A 14,915-nucleotide genomic window follows, 5' to 3' on the forward strand; every position below is an offset into this window, starting at 1 on the left:
TGCATAACAATTCGATTCAGCTTAGACCAAATCAACGTCGATCACGAACAGTGCAATCAATTAATCAGACAATGATAACGTTATTGATAAGAATTAAAATTGATGGCTCGCAGTTAAAATAAACATCAACTATGTGCATATTGTGTATGTATATGTATGTATGTGTGTGTGTGACTTTTACAAATTTATTTTAGGCTTGCCAATTTCCTAGCGGGTGGGCAAAACAGCTCAAGTTTTTACAGTTATACATATATGTATATACATTTTTTTTTTAACAATTTGTTAAGTGATTTTAACGTCTTCTGAGAGAGTTATTAGAAAATTATTTCTAAAAATAACCATTTTATTGAATTATAGTTAGGGTTACTTATGAACACAAAAGTAGTTTCGGATATTACAAAATCACTTAACTGTTGGGAAATTAACTATGAATGCATTCCTAGAATATGAGTAAATATTAAGTAAATTTTAAAATGCATAGCGACAGTCAAGTCTCCCATTGACTATTCCAGTCAGAATGTCTAGCTAATAGAAAGTTTTAAGCTTAATATATGTAGCTGTCTCGTAGCTTAATTTTCTGCATAATAATCTGATAATCTGTTAATCTGATAGCCTGTGATTCAATTTTCACTTCAATTTAAGCCTTTAAATTTAAGTTGATAACAGAGGACTTTGTCAACTTAACTTTAAATGTATTTGATTTTAATTCGAATATCATTATGTTACTTTGTAGTGTATTTGAAACTTGATCTATTTTTACAGATATTAGAAAGGCATAGAAAATATATATTTTTTGAAAATATATATATTTTATATTGAACACTCTTAGAGTTTTTACTTTACGAGATCCCAGCATTGATCTCGAAAGAGATTTCTCTATTTGTCTTGACTTTGTCGTTATTTTTGGTTAAGCCTTGAATACATGCAATAACAAAACACCTATAGTTATATTCAGATATTTAAATGTAAGATATATACATATGTATTCAAATTAAGACTCATCACTCCATCTGCCTGTAATACACAGTTTAATCATTCTTAAGTTCACGACATAAAAAAGTCACTCCCATTTATCGCAACTTAAAAATGGGTAAGAATCATCGAATTACCCATTGCAGTAGGCCAGCCTTAAGCACACACACAAACATACATATGTACACACATACAATCGCACATGCACATCTAAATAGTGGCCATTACCTGTGTTGGCCTTTTTGAATGTCATGACCAACTTAGCGCTTTGGCCGTTTTCCACATCTTTTTCTTCGTCCTCTTCTTCTTCTTCTTCTTCTGCATCATTTTCCCGCTTTGCTGCTTTGTGGCATGAATTGTAATTGTGCAACCAAATGCACTGAGCAAATTGTGCGGCAAAGCAAAAACTGGGCAAAATAGTTAAGTAATTTACAGTGAAAAGCGGCATTTAGTTGGCATTGGAGAAATTCGATTTGTTGAGCCGTATAACAATTTCAAATTGCCGTGAGTATGTATGCCATGTGGCAGATAAATAATGAATAAATGGTACATATTCTATTTAGATGAAGTCTTTGGGATTACTAAGGATATTCCGTATGCAGATTCAGTTAATATTACTTTTCAGATATATTTAAACTTTAATGTATATATGTATATTATATAATACATAAATAAACATATGGACATCGTCTTAACCTATTCCAAATATAGAACTTATGTTAGCCAACGGTAGTACTAGACTACTCCAATTTTGTTTACCTCCGACGTATATACATAGATTTGTTTATACAAATGTATGGCTTAGTTTTAAGGGAACTTGGCGGAAGCTTCGAGAAGTATCAATGGCTGTTATACAAGATTTCACTTTCTCAAAAGCTAAGAAGCTTCTGGAAGTGTCTTCTTGAAAATCCCTGAAAAATGAGCTATAAATTAATATAAATATATATTAGGTAACAAATATGTATATACAACTGTACAAACTTTTAAATAATAATTCATAAAAATCACATCACACTTTGAGATAGTTTCCATAGGTTGCATAGGCGACCGACCTCCGTTGAACTGGCGTGTAATTTCATGCTACTATTGCATCTATTGAGTCAACGACCAAATGAAATTCTCGAAGTATTTTGGCGTTCGTGACGTGGCAGGGTTCGTCGGCTGTGAGAGTTACAAAGCTATAAAGCTATATAGAGGACACTGGCCGCGTCGCCGTCTGATGAACCGCGCTCATACCACAACCTGATGCTTCCGTCGTCGGCGTACCCAACCTAAAAGTGAAAGGTCATTATAACAAAATGAAAACAGAAAAGAAAAAAAGGAGCAGCCGCGGCAAATGTCTGGGCTAAGTCTAATAACCTCTCCCTTTCAACGAGCATGAGCAGACGACGCGCACCTCGAGAACAACACCAACACCAACACCATCAACAACAACAGCAGGAGGAGCAACAACCATGACGGCAACGACAAGGACAAGGACAACACCCCCAGTCGGGGTGACAGCACATCTGACTGTCCCTTCTATGAAGCAATATGAATGTGTCTGTCTGCCTGTGTGTGTGTGTGTGCGCACAAAACTAATAAAATTTTCAGTCTGCGCTCTTCACTATATACTTACATATGTATGTGTGCAAGTGTGTATAGTTGTTATATTCTTATGCGGCTGCACTCACAACGCGAATCACCTTTCTGTGCTGAGCTGTCTACCATTGAAGGAATAATGAATATGTATGTATGTATTAAGAGCGATTTGTTTATAATAAATCCATTGAATTTTAATTTAATATGTGTCTTATATTCATATTTAATTTAATACTGTGCAAATTTGTTTTGTTTTGCATAAATTAATATATATTAATAAGTGACCTAACATTCCTAAAAACATAATAATTCACACACTTTTTACAGGATTTGACTAATCAAATAACTAATTAATAAATTATTACCGAATTATTATGTCAGCACTAAAAATCTGTGCTTGGTATTCACGCTCATCCACATCCACATGTTAATAAGCCCAACGCAGTGTAGGGCATATCCTTAGAATGTGAACGTGCGCAATAACAGCAGTCAGACAGCCGAAGAGCTTAACGGAGAAAAGAGAGCAAGAGACACTGGCACATTGGTTTTGAACTCAACGTTAAGTGAGGCTAATAATCAATCAAATGCATTACATATTTCATAATATCTACAAACTTTAGATAACTATTGATATGTTATTTATAGTGATTCCCAGTATGTAGACAATTTCAATCGAAATATATTGCTGTCTTATTTCATACAACATATTACATATTACATATTTACATACAAAGGTATGTACTTATATTAGTGCTAATTGTACCACTGTAAAGTGGTCGATGGCTCGCCGCCAGCCAAATGTCATTGCTCGACGCCAGTGAGCTTAACCTTGAAAGTTTAACTTCCATGCCATCCAACGTAAAAAGGACGAACGAGCGAGAGACTGAGAGGGCGAGAAAAAGAGCGAGATGAAAACAAAGCGAAAAGGAACAGAGAAAGTAGGAATAGTGCACGGAGCAAGTCGATGGCCTTTTCACTGACTCAGAGCTTAGGGTTTTATTATCAGAATTGGTGTCTCTGTATTGCTGTATGCATGTGTGTATGTGTCAGCAAATTTACGTAGATTATGTTATCTGTGAGGGCGTATTTTAAGGTAAATAATTAAACTTTTCTGCTATTAAATATCATTAATAAGAATAATTTAGTACATGCATCAAATTTTGTAAATTAGATATAACTGTAAGCAGCATGCAACCCAATGGCATAGAAAAGACTTGAATGCTTTCGATAAATCTTCCACTGTTGCAAAAAATCAGAATTTAATATGAGGTCAAATATCTAAGGCAGTAACTATCAAACATCCAAACAGCACAGCATACCAATTGGTTTGGCAAAAAAAGAGAAAGCGAACTTCCGTTAAAGATCACTAAGCACAATACGTTCGAGATGGAGACCAAACAACAACAACAACAATCCGCATCGAAGAGCAACATAAAATTACCAACAGCAAACGGCAACGGCAACATAAGCCGCAAAATAATGAAACTGGGTCGAACATTGCATCTGCTAACAGCAAACTGTGTTCGCTGCAACATGTTCGATCTTGCCTGTAATTTCATCCAATCGAACATGTTGCAAACACAAGTGAAGTAGTATTTTAGCATGCCATGCAATTGATCTCTACAGGGCGATTCGTGAAGCTATGGACCTTCCAGCAGCAGCAACAGCAGCAAAATTCTTAGAGCTCAGAACTTGAGTGAGTGCGTTGTGGCCGAAGGAAGCGGCAGTTCAAGTTTCGTTGTGAATGACGTGGTCACAATTTCAAGGCGTTCGCAAATGCTTATGCAATTTGTGGGTTATGGAATGAAAGGAAATAATATAATTAGGCATTAATAAAAACAGCCATAAACATATATTACATGAATACAGAATTGAGTATGTCATCTGACTGTTGACGGCCACGCCTACTCTACACATACTGACGAGAGCTGAGAGGAAAGCATGAGCAAAACAAAAATCCCAAAAAATTTGAGGCGTAAACAACAGGTAAGAATATTACTTAACATATAAATACTCGAATTCTTTATGTAAATTCTTTAATACATTGATCACATGTACATACACATACATACATATGTACATATATAGATATATTTGTGTGTGTATGTATGGAGTATGTATTTAATAATTTGATTAGATCATTTCACCATTTGCTCTTAATTTTTTACTCCTTTATTTGTTACTCTTTTGGAACTTTTTTCTCTTGTGCTCTTCTGTTCTGGCTCTCTTCTGCGAACGCCATTTGCTCGTTGCTTTCCTTGGTCTGACTCTGACTTTGATTCTGATTCTGTTGTGGTTTTTGACAGCGTTTCTCTGCTTCTCTACTTGCATTCATTCATAATTTGAAAAGTTCTCCTGCCGCCGGCTCAATATTGAAAAAATAAAGCTCAAAAGCCAAACACAAATGAGTCACCCGACGATTGCGATTACACGCAATGCTCTCACGCGGAAGTCGTGGGACAACGAAACTACACAATAACAACGACAAAGGCGTTGCAATGTCGCGTTGATGTTCCGTTACATTACAATGGATAATTCGCTCCTTTGTTTCAGAATTATCTTAATTTAACACTTGCATACATGCATAATATATGTACAATGTATGTACATATGTGCATATGTATATAGACAGATACTACATATGTATGTATGTACATATATACATAAGTATGTAAATTGTCTGAGCACATGCTTAAATATGTACATACATATACATATGTACATATGTATGTATATAAGTATGTAAATTGTCTGAGCACATGCTTAAATGAATGTCCAACCCTACACACATCCAGATGTGTACGTACATACATACATACATATATGTATGTACATATTTAAGTGAAGGCATATACATACATATGTATGTATCTATATGTACGTATTTATACATGTAAATGTCGATCCATAAATATGTACATATGTACATACATGCATATTTATGCATTCATTCTTGATTGACAACAAAATAAAACTTAATTAAATGTAATCGACATACACACATCAGAAGTGTGAGCAATAACTCTTACATCATATACATAAATATTCAAATACATAATATGTACATACATATGTATGTATGCATGTATTCATTTGTGACTATGCGAAATGTAAAGCAAAACAACTGTTTTACTTCTACGAACGGAGCTAAAAACAATCTCAAGGTCTACAGTCAGAGACATTTGCAATGTTGTGTGGGGTCAGGCAAATTCGAATGTGAATTCAAAATACATATGTATGTATATACTCTATGTGTGTAAGTGTGCATCGGCGCACACATGCAAACTCACTTACATAATGTATGTATGTATGTGGGTGTGTGCGAAAAAAAAACTGTTGCTGGCCGTGCCCAGGTCCATTTTGAGGGCCCCGTATACCGGCATTAAGAATGAAATGAATTGACGCAGCAGTATCTATAGCTGTAGCTGTGGCTGCAGTCGTTGCTTTTGATAGTGTGTGTCTGTGAGTTTTATAACTCCACACATTCGGTGGCGTCTGGTCTGTAGGTATCTGTATCTGTTTGCCAAGCAGCCGCAGTTCAGTTCAGTTGCTGTCGGAGCGCACGATCGCCAGTAGGTTCAAGGCCAACGCCAGAAAGGTTCAAAATACTCATGGTGCGTCTGTGTGTGTGCAGAGAACAGGCATTAAAAAAGGAATGAGCGTCTATATATACATATGTACATACATACATAAGTTGGCATGAATGTGTGTGTACACCTACACCACGCCCACTTTCCGTATTTGCTTATATAAATGCATGCATGTGTATGTGCTTATATATTTTTGCATATGTATGTATAATTCGAACCTTATCGCTGGTCAACAACACCATTTAGTGTCGCTTATGTAATACGATCCTAAATGGGGGCGCAGATAAAGACACAGCTTGCAGTTCCAGTGTAAATACAAATACACATGCACATGCTGATATGCATGTGTGTGTGTATCTATCTATGTATATGTATGTACACGAACACTTCTTTATTTATAAGTTAAAGTATGTGAGAGTGTGCATGTGTGTGCATGGCAAGACTACATTCTAGATTACATAAAGCAACAACAGTCTACAATGAGATCAGACAGCGACAGCAACAGCAACAGAAATGCAGTACGAACAAAAATTCTGACTCGCCCTCTCAGAGACAGCGCATGTTCGTTCGAGCGTCGAGAGACGAGCGCAAAAAATGTTCTCTTTTTTGCAAGCACGAAAGGCGCAGCCGCTGCTGTCGCCGCTGTTCTGCTCCCTGTGTGCGTCTGTGCGTGTGCGACTGTGTGTGTTCGGTTTGTTTTGTGCGGCAGCAGAGTTAATGCACTCCAAAGAGAAGTTCAAGGCTGAACAAATCAGTCGCTCACTCAGTTTGTTCATTTTCATGGCGTCAAGGTACACATACATACGCACATCTCCTCATATGCACACACACGTACACAGTATATGTGTATGTAGATATTCAGAGCAGAGCGAATATGCTCATGTGTGTGCATGCGTATTTATTTCCAGTAAGATCATTTAACTGCAGCACAACAAAAGCAACAATATCAAGAAAATGCGAAAGAATAACTCTTAAAATTAGTAGCATTATGGGCTTGTCCCTATATGCAAATACATACTTACATACATATGTATATTTATGTATGTATTTATGAAGATGTACATATGTACATACGTACATACATTGTAGAAGTTTGCACTAAAATGCTCAGCTGGTGGCAGAGCTTAAGTCTCAAATATGTATGTATGTATGTATGTATATGTAGGCATGTATATACATACATATGTATGCATGAATGTGCAGACAAATACCCTGCATCAATTTCAATGTTCAACAGCAGTACACATGCGTATACATGTACATATGTATATAAATATGTACATGTGAATATAAAGGTATAATTTAATCATAATTCACTTAGTATAATAATGTATTATTAATAATACTAATATTTGGAAGCAGTCGACAAGCTAACCAAGAGACAAATCAAATATTTTGCACTGCATGAACTCAACGCTTTATATCATATTTAGCCTTTGCTTTGTTTTTGCGTGTATTGGCTATTGCGAAATATTGTGTGAGTAAGAAGAGTGAAGACATACAAACATACAACAATAGGAGAATTTAGAAAGTCACATAACTGTTAATATTCATTTAATACAATTAAGAAGTACACACAGATTTCGAAAGCTTCTTTTATCGATGTATGCGTTCTATATTCTACAAAATTCGCATTCAAAAAAAATACATCTTTGTGCTATTAGATATGCAGATTTTAAATTAAATACAATATACATACATACATACATATGTATGTACATAGGAAGTATGAATTTTTTCTATATACATACATACATAAATGCTGTGTTATATGTATATGTACATATGTATGCATAAATACTATATGCAAGTATATATACATATGTATATATCTAAACTTAAATACCCTCGAATCGAATTATCAAATAACATAATATGTACAGGGTATCTAGAACCTCGCAATCTTGAAAGAAAAATACCAACATATTCACGCCATCGCAATAAATCTACAGTTCAAAGTTCATTACTTGCATGCCATGCAGATATAAATACATATGTACATACATACATAGACATACATATGTACATTTGTATGTACATATACATATGTATGTATGTACACCCACATCTGCTAATTCATTAAAACAACAAATAAAGTAAGTACGTAATGGGTATGAACATACATATGTACATATATGTAACATATTTACATAATGCACATATGTAATAATGTTACATTTATCATATGTGAATATACTACATATGAAAATGTACATGTGACATATATATGTTCATATGTATGTATGTAGATATGTGCAAATGTATTTGTGTGCAGAATTATTATTCTTTGGTATTTTTTCTTTGATTTGGCCAACAGCACCAGACTTACACAGACACACACATTGTACATACATACATACATATGTAAGTATCAATAATTCGATAGTTTAGGTCAGCGTCGCTGACGCATTATAGCTCACTCTTATTGCATGGAAAGTTCAACTCTTGGTCTTTTCAGATTTGGATGGTTACACTCGCTGTTGTTGTTGTTGCTGTTTTTGTTGATATTGGCATTGCTCAGGCTGGGCAACTGCGCAAATTGTTTTTGCTGAACGAAGAGCGGGCGATTGAGTGAGAGAAAGCGAGAGAAGCAGAAAAAGAGAAGAGAGTGAGTGAGAGTGAGAAAGAACAGTTCTGGTTTATTGAATGACCAATCAACCTACTGTTTGATGCGGGCTGTGACTGCAAATGCGGCTGCAGCTGGTCATTGGGGATTGAGGATTGGGGATTGTGGATTGGGGATTGCCCGGCATCTGTTGTTGTTGGCGCTCTAAATTTAGCATTTCTGAAGAATTTGTGTTGAGAGAACGCTGGCTGCGCCGCTGGCATTTTCTTCTATAAAAGGGATAATACGTTGTTCTGCCTTGTTGTGCTAGTGTTGGTAAATATGTACATATGCATAGGTATGTGTAAACATTTAAATTGTACATACACACATATGAACAAGTTTATACATGCAGAAATTAATGTACATACATACATACATATGTATGTGTGTGCGTGTATATTTGCCTGAGTGTGTGGGTTCCTGTGCTGCTCTCTTTCTCTCTCCCTCTGTCTCTGCGAGGTGCATTCATGTTCATTGCCTTGCTGCGCATTATATTCTTATTCTCCGTTTATTTCGTAATAGCCGCCATCGGGATGTCGCGGCCTGTGGTGTTGGGCAACGACTTTGTTCTCTGTATATGTATGTATGTATGTGTCTCTATGAGTGTATGCATGGGATGGCTGTAAGAGAGATCGGCAAATTGACTCTTTGTATGGAAGACAATTGCTGTTCCGATCTTACACAAACACAAATGCATACATACATACATATACATATTTGTATGTGCTTTTGTATATTATTGCGTATGTGCGAATTAATTTAATTTAGAAAATAACGTCAAGTGCAAATAATTTCTATTTGGCAACAAAACGGTAGCAGAAGAAGTAGCTGTACATAATGGCAATAGCAAAAGCGACAATAGTTACTGTAGAAGCAACAACAATTAGTCAAGTAGCAAAGACATCAGCTGCGGCAGTGGCAGCAACAACGATAGAAATTTGGAAAGTTTTAGTTGCCCAAATGCATAATTCATTTGGCTTGCTCAACGTTCAGTTGACACATTGGCAATAGACGACACAATTGTAAATGTCTGCGCTAAGAATGAAGCCGCAACAAGGCAAAAAAGCTAATGCTAAAGTACTTGGCTAGCTCACTACCCACAGCCCACAACCCACAATCTAGAGCCCATAGCCCAGAGTTGAACTGAAAGCAACTCACGATCCGCGAAGAGAAGAAGCATAAGAAATGTACATAAGATGTCAAAACAACAAATGAAGCGCATTGTGCAAAACTTTTACTCTGGCCTCGGTCTTGCTGTGGTTATTGACACCGCAGCGCATGCAATACATACACAAATATGTAGAAATGTGTGTGTGTGTGAGGGTATGTGTGTGTTGTGTCTGTGCCTGTACTTATGGCAACGAGTAGCTTCTACAAGAAGAAAAATTAATTAAACAATTGGCGTAACACTTTCTCTTCTTGAGCAATAAAATCAAAACTGAAGATCTTTATAGCGCTGCTTTAATGAGCATTGGGCGTGAGTGAACGTTCTAAACCGGTGTGTGTGTATGTCTGTCTCTCTTGCAACCGCTCACATTATTGTTTTCACCAGCTCAAATGTAGAACAGCCGTCGAAACTAAGCCATACATACGTAAATAGCTCTGCACACACATGAGCACATACACACATGCATAGACCGTTTGTTTTGTGCTCGCGCGCATACACGTAAACAACTCAAACGAAAGCTCAAAGCAGCGACGCAGCATGTTTGAGTCGCAACCTGCATGAAAGCCAGGGCCAAAGCCACAGTCAAAGCCACTGCTAAAGCCGGGCACTAGGTAAAGCGAGAGCAATTCAAACGCCATTGACTGCAGCCAACCGGTTTCTGGTGCTCTGAATTTGAAATTCGGTTTGTGTTTTAAGCGGCGCACGAAGACGAGCCGAGCCAAGGCGAAGTAAGGTGAGAAGCGGTGAGGTGAGGTGAGGTGAGTAACGACGCGTTTGAGCTTTGTTACGTTCTTTAGCTGATCTTGCCGCAGCAGAAGTTTCTTCAGTGAGCGAATGTGCGTGTGTATGTGTGTGTGTATGTTTGTGTGTCTGATTTAGTGAGTTCGCCGTTGGGGCCGCTGCCACGGAAGGCAAATAAACAAATCCGTTATTTGACCCAATTCTAAACTGGAATTGAAAGACGAAAAACTTCAAGCCCAAAAAAGTTGCAGCGACAGAACGTAAACGTTAAGAGAGTCGCGCAGCTCAGACACACACACATACATGGATGCAGTTGTTGTTGGTGCTGTCATGCGCGTGTTCATGTGTGTTCGTGTGTCTTGCGTGAAAGTTTCGTAATTACATGATGATGTCTGTGTTTGTTAATCGTGCTCGGACGGCCTACTTTGCCGGAGAAAGTAAGAACGAGCCCGCGCGCTGGTCGAGTGAGCGTGCTGTTGTAGCATTTCTTTCTGTACCATCATTCTTATAGTAATTGATTACATAAGACGAAGACGTTTGCGCTCTCTGGGTCGCTACGTTGGCGTTGTGTTGCGTTGCGTTGCGGTGCGTTGCGTTGCGTTGTCATCTGATTGAGTGACGGAACGACGGAGTGACCGAATGACAGCGCCGCCCATTGATCGCCGCTGCTCTTACGGTTCTCGTTCTCAACTCTGTGCTACTGTGAGCATAACGGTAATATGGACTTAAAATTGTGTCTATGATAATGCTGTTTACCTAATTCTGAAAACTTGTTTGGCGCTCACTGTCTCTCGTTGCGCTAATCGCTGTGTATGCTTTGTGTACAATTTTCACCGCTTAGTATTTGGCCTGATTTATTTAGCACACTTACAAAAACACTAACACACACTGGTGCATAAAAAGTGTGTATATGGGTATATAGGTGATTTATTTTTGCCTCTTTTTTTTGCATTACGTAATTGCTCTTTAAGAACCAAAGCCAAATAGGAGATAATTTTTAGCGATCTTTTACTGGGGATTCGTTGGAGTACCGGACGAAAATCTTCCAAAATTGAGCTGCAGAACGAAAGTTAAATCTATTTATTAACAATTCATTTTTGTATTCTATTGATCATTGACATAGAATTCTATTTGTGTTGTGTGGTTTGTTTTAATGAGCGTAAAATGTAAACTGGAGTAAGTTAGAGAGAAAGTTAAGAAAGAATATACATACATATGCATTAATTGAAATATACATATGTGTACTAAATACATATACTAAATACGGTAGAAATACCGAGTTACTGAATATTGTCATATATTTATTCTTTTATTATTAATGAAGAACATTATTTGCCGAGGTTATTTGATTCTTATCTTACTTTAACACTGGTTGAAGAAGAACTTCATTTTATCTGCTCAGAAATAATCAGTATTAACAGTAGAGCACGCTATACTATATCAAAGTGTTAGGAGATATTTAAGAATTGTTTAATTAAATGAATTACCTCAAATAAAATCTTAAAATTGATGGATAAAGACGCGTATTTTTTTCTGTAAGCCTGAAAAAATAAATGTCTCTAAATTAATTGATTAATTTATTGATTATTACTATTATTTATTTATTATTATTCTTTTTTTTTTTGTGCTTGTGATATCTGTTTAGAAATTTTCATTTATTGTTAAAATTTGTTTGTTTTTGGTTATATAGACAGAGTGTTTATGTGTATGAATATATGTACATACATATGTACATATATGGTATACATTTATATAATTGAAATTCTTATAAACAATGATTTTTAATGGGTATTTTAAACTTATGTCGAGCGCACAGAATGCAAACAAAACGCAATTTCGTTCTTATAAATAACATCAAATCATTAGCTATATTAGCTCTGTGAGTATCTCAATTGAACTATATAGAGACTAATAGAGCTTATAATGCATTTCAATGTTCAAGTATTCAAATTGAAATTAATATGATTTAAATGGAATGCTAGATATTATATAATAAATATATTTAAATTTCTATATACAAATATGTACATATATTATATTTTATAATATATTTCATAATATTTAGCACAGTTTCACATTTATTTAACACTTAACTTTAGTTAGTTGACTAATTAACATCGGCTCATAAACATTTTTGATTTTGATTTCTCAGAGGTAGCAAAACAAGTTACATATGTGAAATTCTAATATAAATTGCATTCAAAGCTGTGGAGAGTACAGGGTATAAAAAGAAAGCAAACTTTTGAGGTTGTCTGTCACGTTGTAGCTGTTGTTGTTGTTGTTGCCCTTGTTGTTGGTACAGCTATAGCTATTATTATTGCTCTTGCTGCTGAGCTTTGCGTCGCTGTCGCTGCGTGCATTGACTTTCCATTCGTCTGATAGTATGCGTGCGTGTCTGTGTGTGTGTGCGAGGGGGGCAGGAGAATCGACGCGAAAGTCCGACCGAAAGATTATTGTGCATGTGTGTATGGGTATGTGTGTATTATTTTGATTATTCTAATATTTGTTTTCGGTAAATTTCTTATCGAAATAAACAATTTGTCGACTGGGAGATACATACATACATACGTCTATACACAAGTATTATTAAGTAAAGCGCAATAATTATAAATTAAAGCAAAAATAACATCCACATGAAACCAATTTCGGTGTGTATTAATATGAAGTACAATTATATTTGCTAATAAGTACACATACATATTTATGTATGTATGTATGTATGTATATGTTTGTATGTACACAGATATGACGAATTTCTTGCATTTACCCATTAATAACAAAGGCAACAACAACAGCAACAACAATCACAGCGAAGCGCAAAAGTTGCACGATAAAAAGAAAGCAGAAAGCGATGTCGCCCGTCCCCCTTTTCATTCCGCTCACACATGCACACATACGTACATGTGTATACATGTGTGTGAGTATGTCTGCGCGTAGATGTTTCCACATATGACGAGCAAGTTCTGCACGACGCAAGAGAGCACCTACTATTATCATTAGCCTGCTGCGTGCTCTCCCGCTCTCTCTCCTCTCTCTCTTTCTCTTTCTCTGTCTCTGCCTCTTCAGCTGCCATCATTTCTCCTCACTCACGCATGAGCTTTTTTTTCGGTTTTTTGGTTTTTCGGTTTTGCAATCGATCATTGAACTTTGGTTGTGAAAACTAGAGCAAGACCCAAATTTCTTCAAAACTTCGAGTCTTCGATACGGCAGCGCATGTAAGTGTGCATACATACATATGTACATACATATGACTATTTATGTATGTATGTATAGCTGCATACATGTATAAGAAGCTTATTTAATTGTGTTATCAGCTTCGCTCTCTTTTGCTCTTATTCTCCGATAGCCGCTTTCTTTCTTGCGTTTGTCGTCTGTCGTTTGTGTCAAACCTTCTGCAGTCCGATAAATAATAAAACAGATTTTGGTGGTCTCCGATAAGAACTAAACCATAATTGAAATTTATATGCTACAAGAAGCAGAGTGTACATGTTTACAAGCTAGTACGTAATACACAAACATACATAAATACACATGTATGTATGTATGTATGTACATAATTACGAAAGTGTGTCACAAAGAAATCACAACAGCAAAAGCAAACACTAAACATAACAGAATTTTTAATTTAGATAATATGCTAGGCGTGAGTGTGCGTGTGCGTGTGTGTGTGTGTGTGCTTGTGTGTGTGTTAATATTAAAGAAAAGCTTTAAATCTGGTGTACCGTATTTGGAGTTCGTTTTCAGTTTAGAACTTATGAAGTAAGCTCGTCAGCGATCGTTTTCGACTTTGCGTGAAAGTTGTAAACAACCGTTTTTAGTTGGGGGCTTTCGGCACGGCGCGCCGTTGGCTTTGGCGAAATGACAACGACAGAGAGACAGATGAGAGCGCCTGACCGAGTGAGTGAGTGAGTGAGCGAGCGAGCGAGCAAGTGAGTGAGTAGAGCTGACTGCGTGTGCGTCTGCGGCAAGTTCATTCACATTTGCACTCATTACGCGGCCAAAGCCGAAACACCAAAACCAACACCAACACCAACGCTGATGGCGACGCGTCGCTGCCGATGTTGACGCCGGCGCAGACGTTGCTGCTCTTGAAATTGAAACTGCTGCGAGCAGCCGAAAGCTTCCCAACTGCCGCATCTTTCTCTCTCGCTCTCTCTCGCTCTGTCTCCTACGGAGTTCGGCATCGAACTAGACATTGATATGCATAGATTTATCTGCCTAACCGCTTGTTGTTGTTGCTGTTGCATCGCACTGT

The 14,915-nt window shown here is 36.8% G+C and overlaps 1 long non-coding RNA gene across 1 annotated transcript; it reads right to left on the reverse strand.

Moving 5' to 3' along the window:
- Positions 1-1,675: 1,675 nt before the first annotated feature.
- On the reverse strand, positions 1,676-9,142 carry LOC149091924 (uncharacterized). Its single transcript, XR_016196481.1, has 3 exons — positions 8,807-9,142; positions 8,564-8,691; positions 1,676-2,243 (listed from the first exon to the last, which is right to left on the reverse strand). It is a non-coding gene; the product is annotated as an uncharacterized LOC149091924 (long non-coding RNA).
- Positions 9,143-14,915: the final 5,773 nt, after the last annotated feature.

This window comes from Drosophila navojoa, chromosome 3 (genome assembly GCF_054131105.1).
Source record: "Drosophila navojoa isolate 15081-1374.11 chromosome 3, UAZ_NAV_1.0, whole genome shotgun sequence".
Lineage (NCBI taxonomy): Eukaryota > Metazoa > Arthropoda > Insecta > Diptera > Drosophilidae > Drosophila > Drosophila navojoa.